This window comes from Stenella coeruleoalba (assembly GCF_951394435.1).
Source record: "Stenella coeruleoalba genome assembly, chromosome: 19".
In the NCBI taxonomy this organism is placed as follows: Eukaryota; Metazoa; Chordata; class Mammalia; order Artiodactyla; family Delphinidae; genus Stenella; species Stenella coeruleoalba.
Window position 1 is genome coordinate 14,886,184 of NC_137165.1, and position 9,019 is coordinate 14,895,202.

The window sequence follows — 9,019 nt, forward strand, 5'->3', positions numbered from 1 at the left end:
CAATTATAGCAAATCTCTAGGGACACCAGAGCAGATGTTCCTGTCAGGTTCTCTAATGCTGCTTCCCAATGCCATCCTACCCCCCAACTCCCATCTTTGCTCCTTACCCAGCACTTCATTCTACTCTACAAGTCTTCCATCCATTTATTAATTCATGCAATAGAACTTGACTAAGCACAGTCTCTGTGCCAGATCCAGTACAAGGCTCTGGACATAGAAGTAAGGAAAACACAATTAAGAGCAGATTAAGAAGAGCCTCAGCACCTTAAGAACTAAAGAATTATGGTATCCCATTCCCAAAATAAAACTCAAATTAGAATTTTATTTTTCAAAATGACACAAACCTTATATATATTCCAGAATCAAAATAGCTTCCTTCTAGATTTGAGGATGAGAAAGTTCAGATTACATTAAAGATGAATGTTTCTCTCATTTTGATGTTCCTGCTTTGCCAGTGCCTTAAGGGGTAACCTAGCTATGGGTCTTTTCCCAGCCCTTAAAAAGCTCTCAAGAGGGAGGATGATGCTTGCCTTTCTGGCTGCAATGGCTGCTCTTCTCTTTCCCAATTTTTGGTAACCACCATGGTTGTTAATGAGTGGAAGGAGAATAGGATGGCAGCAAGGGGAGGAATAATATGCTGGAAAAGGGGCCAGCTTTCTTGATGACAAAAATCCCACAGAATCATCTGGGCTCTCACATCAGGACACTGAATGAACTTTTAGTAGTTGAGCTTCAAGATGTGCCGAAGGTTTTGAGAGGAGGAACACCAAGATATCAGAGGGATGAAATGACTTCCATCCTAATGATAAACTAAATCATTTCATACTTTTAACACTATCTAAACATATAAAAATTGGGAGGTTATATGACCCAAATCATAAAGCTATGGCTTCAGCAAAAGTGGCCTTGTCCATCATATCCTTGAACACCAGAATTAGAGATCACTTCTTATAAACGACCTCAGGGACCATTGGAATCCAGTGGCTAAAGTCTGGGAATAATGTTAAACCAGGCAGAACTTGAAGAATGGCAGGTCCACAGAAAAGCAGTATAGGTATGGGTCAAGACCAGGGAGGAAAAGAGAGTTCCTGAGATGGCCTCCAATAGCTAAAATTATTAGGCTTGGAACCTGAGAACTGTAAAGAAAGAAAGTTTCCAGTTATAAGCTGGGGACTCCCCTGGTGGTGCAGTGGAATCTGCCTGCCAATGCAGGGGACACAAGTTCAATCCCTGGTCCGGGAAGATTCCACATGTCGCGGAGCAACTAAACCCATGCACCACAATTACTGAGACTGCACTCTAGAGCCCGCAAGCCACAACTACTGAGCCCAAGTGCCACAACTACTGAAGCCCATGCACCTGGGGCCTGTGCTCCGCGACAAGAAAAGCCACCACACTGAGAAGCCCACGCACCACAATGAAGAGTAGCCCCCGCTCGCCGCAACTGGAGAAAGCCCGTGTACGGCAACAAAGACCCAATGCAGCCATAAATAAATAAATAAATAAGTTTATTTTTTAAAAAAATCTGGACAGTGGAAGAGGAGTTAAAAGCCAATGATTTACTGTGTAGAGTTGGGTTCTAAAGGCAAGATTAAATAATCAAAGGAGAACATGAAAGAGAGAATGTCAACATGTTAGTAAGGTGTGGCAGGCCTGCTAGGAAGCCTAGATGGGATTTTGGCTACTGGGCCCAACAGAATGTTGCTTACGTGGCACTTCTCTTCCAGTTCCTAAGTTCACCTGAGAGGCCATACAAGCCGAAACCTAAATGGAATTGGTTCATGGATGGTTAGTATGCCCATAGCTGAGAGATGTGCAACAAATTAAGTGAGATTAGAAGTGTCTAGACTACACTCCTGGGCATATATCCAGAGAAAACTCTAATTCAAAACATATACATGAAAAAAAGAAAAAGAAAAGGTACATGCACCCCACTGTTCATAGCAGCATTACTTACAATAGCCAAAACATGGAAGCAACATAAATGTCCATCAACAGACAAATGGATAAAGAAGATGTGGTACATATATACAATGGAATACTACTCAGCCATAAAAAAGAATGAAATAATGCCATTTGCAGCAACATGGTGGACCTAGAGATTATCATACTAAGTGAAGTAAGTTAGAAAAAGAAAGAGAAATATCATATAACATCACTTATATGTTGAATCTAAAATATGATACAAGTGAACTTATTTACAAAACAGAAACAGACTCACAGACATAGAAAACAAATTTATGGTTACCAAAGGGGAAAAGGGGTGGGGGAGGGATAAACTGGGAGTCTGGGATTACCAGATACAAACTACTGTATATAAAATACATAAACAACAAGGTCCTACTGTATAGCACAGGGAACTATCCTCAATATCCTGTAAGAAACCATAACGGAAAAGAATATGAAAAAGAATATGTATATATGTGTGTGTGTGTGTGTGTGTATATATATATATATATATATATATATATATATATATATATATAACTGAATCACTTTGCTGTACTCCAGAAACTAATATAACATTGTAAATCACCTATACTCAATACAAAAAATTTTTTTTGAAAAGAAGTGTCTGGGGGAATTCCCTGGCGGTCCTGTGGTTGGGACTCTGTGCTCACACTGTCCAGGGCCTGGGTTGGGAAAATAAGATCAATCCCTGGTCGGAGAAATAAGATCCCACAAGTTGTGCAGCACGGCCAAGAAAAAAATGAAGAAGTGTTTGGGCTGTATCTCTGACTTGTGGTTGTCAGTGATTTAAAGAATGATTGGTTTCAGGGATGGCATGAATCCCAAGCCAGGATAATCGGAGTTTTCTAACTGCAACAGATGGAAAGGTGATTTCTTCTCTGTTCAGTTGGAAGGCCATGTGGATGAAAGCTTAGACTTGCTTGAAGACAAACTCCAATTTCATGGGGACAATGGAATTTGGAGAATGAAGCCAACATGCAAAGAGAGGTAGAGAGGAGAGGACACAGGGAGAGTGATCTGAAGGGCAGTTCCACCTCTGACCTCCATGGTTTGGTTGCAAAAGGCAATACATTTTGTTTCCACTTAGACTAGTTTAAGTTGTGTTTCTTTAACTTTTATCCAAAGAATCCTATCCTAGCAAAGCCATCTGGCAATATTACTGAAGGAAATTAATTGCCTGAGGAATTTATTAAAAGTTGCACGGGTACTACCATATATCAACTAGAATGGTTAAAATTTTTTAAATTGACAATACCAAATGGCAAAAATGTGGAAAAACTGGGACTCTCAGACATTGCTGAGGACAAGGGGTAAGATGATAAACATAAAATAAAACAACTTTTTGTCATTTTCCAATAAAGTTACACATACACCTTTCCTATGAGAGAGATTCCACTTCTAGGTCTTTACCCAAAAGAAATGAAAATATATGTCCACAAAAAGATGTACAAGAATGTTCTTAGCAGCTTTATTCATGATAGCTGCAAACTGGAAGCAACTCAAATGAGAATGGATAAACAAATTGTATATAGTTATAAAATGGTATAACACTTAGCTATTAAGGGTAATGAATTACAATAATGTGGTTGAAACTCAAAAACCTTACACTGAGCAAAAAATGCCAGACACAAGAGTACATAGTGTATGATTCCATTTGTATTAAGTTCTAGTAACAGGCAAAACTAATCAGTTATGGTGATAAAAATCAGGAGAGTGGGAGGAGGAGTTTGTTTGGGAGGAGACATTGACTGAAATAGGCACAAGGGAAATTTCTGAGGTCGTAGAAATGTTCTATAGGGTGGCAGTTACATTGATCTATATATTTGTCAAAGCTCATCAAACAGTTCATTAAAGTCTGTGCATTTTATGTAAATTATACCTCAATAAAAAAGAATATTTGTACACCCATGTTCATAGCAGCATTATTTACGATAGCCAAAAGGTGGAAGCAATACAAGTGCCCATTGACAGAAGAATGGATAAACAAAAGTGGTGTATACATACAATGGAACATTATTCAGCTATCAAAAGGAAGGAAACTCTGGGCTGCCCTGGTGGCGCAGTGGTTAAGAATCCACCTGCCAATGCAGGGGACACGGGTTCGAGCCCTGGTCTGGGAAGATGCCACATGCCACGGAGCAACTAAGCCCGTGCGCCACAACTACTGAAGCCCGTGCACCTAGAGCCCGTGCTCCGCAACAAGAGAAGCCACCGCAATGAGAAGCCCACGCACCGCAACGAAGAGTAGCCCCCACTTTCCGCAAGTAGAAAAAGCCTGTGCGCACGGCCAAAAATAAATAAATAAATTTATTTAAAAAAAGAAAAAAAAGGAAGGAAATTCTGACACACTCTACACCATGGACGAACGTTGAGGACATTATGCTAAGTGAGAGGAGCCAGTCACAAAAAGAAAAATACTGTATAATTTCACTTATATAAAGTACCGAATAGTCAGATTCATAGAGGCAGAAAGTAAATGATGGTAGCCAGGGGCTGGGAAGGGGAGGAGGGAATGGGCGTTATTGTTTAATGGGTACAGAGTTTCCTTTTTGCAAGATGGAAAGAGTTCTGGAGATGGATGTTGGTGAAGGTTGCACAACATTGTGAATGTACTTGATACCACTGCACTGTATATTTGAAAATTTTTCAGTAAAATTATGGTAAATTTTAAGTTATGTGTATCTCAGCACAATTTTTTTAACATCTTTATTGGAGTATAATTGCTTTACAATGGTGTGTTAGTTTCTGCTTTATAATAAAGTGAATCAGCTATACATATACATATATCCCCATATCCCCTCCCTCTTGCATCTCCCTCCCTCCCACTCTCCCTATCCCACCCCTCTAGGTGGTCACAAAGCACCGAGCTGATCTCCCTGTCAGCACAATTTTTTAAAAAAAGAGTATTGAAAAAAGTTGCACAGGGACTATGATTGTCTCCTTTTTATTTTGCCAGGTGAGACACAAAAAAAACAACAACCTGCCATCTACTATTACCTGCATTTCACAAAAGGAGGGATATTTTTGAAGGTAAAAAAAATGGAAGAAGGACATAGTCTCACGATAAAGAACAGCTCTTTATCCCAAAATGACATTTGGACATGTTCTCCTATGTTATTCTTACTCTTCTTATTTCATTACAGATTAATTAAAAAAAAATTCCCATATCAGCAGCTGTTTGGAGACCAGAGTTTGGAACTGCTACCACTAGCTACTACAAAGTGGGGGTGGATGGCATCAAAAGCAGTGATAAAAAGCCCGAGTCCACCGAACCATTATTTGACCCAACATGACATTTCCGGTGTCCTGAAACCGTGTTTTCATTCATGTGTAGAGACTATCACACAAAAATATCCCAGAGACAGCTTCTGAAAGACTGAAGATCAGAGAGACCTCTTCACCAGAGGATGACAGTGAGGACTGGGGACACAATGTTCTTCTCACCCTGACACCCTCAGAAAGCACACTTGTGACTTTCCTGCATCTATGTTCTAATTTGTGTGCCTTATATAGGGCGCCTGCTTAGCATGCAAAAGCTCTTGCAGCTGCAGCTTCACAGAAGCCAGGAAGTGAAGCAACCCAAAGTTGACACAGCCAGGAAGGCTGAGTCTGCGTGGGAAGTGGCAAGGTGAGAAGAAAATGCAGTAAGTGTGAAACCACAAGGAAATTCAGAGCTGGTTCCAAGGTTCAACCTTTGCAGTGAGTGGCGTCCCAGAAAATTCTGGGTGCCTGAACGCTAAGTTTCATGTGCCCGTTTAGGAAAGAGGTGAACAGGCATTGCGAAGTCCAGGAATTTTCAGGGTCTATATGCATTCTACTGACTTCACATTCTTTAAGTAGCATTAAAATATTCTATTAAATTAGCACAACAAAATTCTTATTGATACATCCAGAATGATTTATGTATTATGAAAGCAAGATACAGTTGAAAGGAATCGGTGTCATGTGATTTAATATGATAATCCCAGCATTTGTAGACATATAGTACATCAAATAAGACTTTAAATATATTTTGTATGCTGTTTCCTCCCAGGTAAGTAGCCACAATATCAGAAAAAAAAAACTGATGGGTTACGACACATTTTTAAAAATAACATACTTTCAGAAAAATCATAAATAAGAACAAAAACTTTTTTATGTCCCTCCAGTGGGGATTCCCTTTCATCCTGCTCAAGCTCTCAAACCCTATGCCAGTTTGTGCACCCATAGGACGGCTCTCCTCCACCCTCCTTGGGCTCTGATACCCTCACCGGGTCACCCCTATGCACGGACATTTTCCTCAACTGGCTCAGACTCTAAACCCTGCTCTGAGCCACCACCATCACCACCGCTCCATGAGGACACCATTCTCACCTTGCACAGGCTCCAGCTCCTTGCATTCCACCAGAGGCACCCTGCTCAGATTTGGACACCCACCCTGTGCTGAGTTGCTCCCCTGAGGGGATGCTCTCCTTGCTCCACTCAGGCTCTGACACCCCATACTGGGTTGCACCATTGCATGGATGTCCTCCTCACTTTGCTTGTCAGTTTATCTTCCTTGTTCAAACATGTAGGTCATATTTTGCAATATCTGTAATTGTTTTGCCTTATTTCTAGATTTACATAGATTCAACTTCACGACAAGTCTTGTTATATCCTATTTTCCCCATTCCCTTGTTTTCTGTTCTGAAATGTCTTAATTGGCTGGATTTTATCATCAGGTAGCTTTTTTTTTTTTTTTTTTTTAATGTCTGCATTGGGTTTTCGTTGCTGTACGCGGGCTTTCTCTAGTTGCGGTGAGCAGGGGTTACTCTTTGTTGCAGTGCACAGGCTTCTCATTATGGTGGCTTCTCTTGTTGTGGAGCACAGGCTCTAGGTCCGTGGGCTTCAGTAGTTGTGGCACGCGGGCTTAGTAGTTGTGGCGCAAGGGCTTACTTGCTCCACGGCATGTGGGATCTTCCCAGACCAGGGTTCGAACCTGTGTCCCCTGCATTGGCAGGCAGATTCTTAACCACTGCACCACCAGGGAAGTCCCCAACTTTTTCAAAAAGTATTTGTATGTGCCTTACCTGACCCAAGCCGTGGCATTTTTGAGACTATTTGTTGGTTTCCTTCATACACAGAAATTTGGCTGGGTATAAAATTCTTGGGTCACCTCATTTCTCCTTAGAACTTTGTAAACATTGCTCTATCATCTTCTAGTGAGGATCATTGCTGTAAGTTTGAACCCAGATTTACCTCTTCCTATTACACGTGGCTTGTGTTTTTTTGCCTAGATACACATATGATTATTCACTTAATTCATGATTTTAGTCATTTCATGTGGCCATGTCATATCTCTATGCTTCTGTGTTAATTTTTCCTACAACACAGTGTATCCTTTAAATTTGTGGATTCTGTTCTTCATTTCAGGAAAGTATATTTTTCTCTTTGAATACTTTTATTCTCCATTTGCTGTACTCTCTACCTCAGGGACACCAAATATATTTATATAGTGGATTTCTCTTGTCACTTATCAATGTATATCATTTCTATAACTGCAAAATTCTATGTAGTTGTAAGGTGTCTTAGCTCAGGTTTCTACAACAAAATAACATAGACTGGGTAGCTCATAAAAAACAGAAAATTGTTTCTCACATTTCTGGAGGCTGGGACGTCCAAGATCAAGGCACCAGCAGATTTAGTGTTTGGTGAGGGCTCACTTCCTGGTTCATAGATGGCTATCTTCTCACTGTATCCTCACACAGTCAAAGGGGCAAGAGAACTCTCTGGAGTCTCTTTTGTATGGGCACTAATCCCATTCATGAGGTCTCCACTCTCATGACCTAATCACCTCCCAAAGACTCCACCTCCTAATACCATCATATTGAGGGTTAGGATTTCAACATATGAATTTTGAGAGGACACAAACATTTAGTCCAGAACATAAGGATCCTAATTATTGTTACAAGTGTGATCCAAATATGGGAATTTTACTGTTCTTTCTCAGTTCAGATACTAAAAACTTTGTGAATGACCTTTAGTGTGTGTTTGAGTGTGTGTGTACACATTTGAGCATTATGTACTTTTCTTATGAAACAGTAAAAAAAAAAATCAAGCATATGCTACCTGTGTGCCACTGTTTACAGCAATATTGAAGGGGAGAAAATAATGTTTATTTAGGAACAGACATACCACAAGGTCCAGGTTTTATAAGCATGTGAATGTGTGATAATGGTGTTGTAGGCTGAGATAAAAGATAACACAGTAGTCAGTTTGTTTTCCAAGAACTACAGTGACCAAGCAATACTTAGAACTAATTTTTAGTTAACGTTAAATAATGCTTCAAAACTGTACAAGGCAAAGACATAAGCACTTTACATGTGTTAACTCATTCAATGCTCACACTAACTATACAAAACAAATATTATTAGACCATCATTCAATAAAGAGATCAAGCCTCAGGAAAGTTAAATAAATTTCCAGAGTTGCCTCACTGCTAAATGGTAGAGTGGGTTTGGAACCAGAGTTTCCCAAAGCAGTGTTTCCACATTAATCCTCTCTCTCTCCCATCTTCTGCTATAGTGGGAAGTCCTGAAGGACAAAAAGAGATGTGTGTGCCTCTAAAGGGTATTCATATTTTAAGAAGTCAAATCTGTTGGTTCCCACGAATGCATATTATCTTTACAGCAATGTATGTCAGAATTGTAAAACATATGGACTGTAAAACTTCTCTAAAAAGTCATTTTTAGTCACTGTCACCCGGCCTTTTTTCAACTATTCCCTAGATCCTTTCAGTTAATGTTCCAAAAGGCACTCAAGTTCAACATATTTAAAGGGAAATCCATTGTTTTACCCCCAAGGACTTTTTCTTCCTCCCAGTTTATTCACTGACACCTCCCTCTCCCTTGCTTTCTACGTACCATTAGTCATCAAAATTTATTGCTCCTGTCTTTTCATTCCCTCATTTTCTTTTTCTTTTTTTTTAAATACTTATTTATTTATTTTGGCTGTGCTGGGTCTCAGCTGAGGCACGTGGGATCTTTGTTGTGGCATGAGGGATCTTTAGTTGTGGCATGCGAACTCTTTT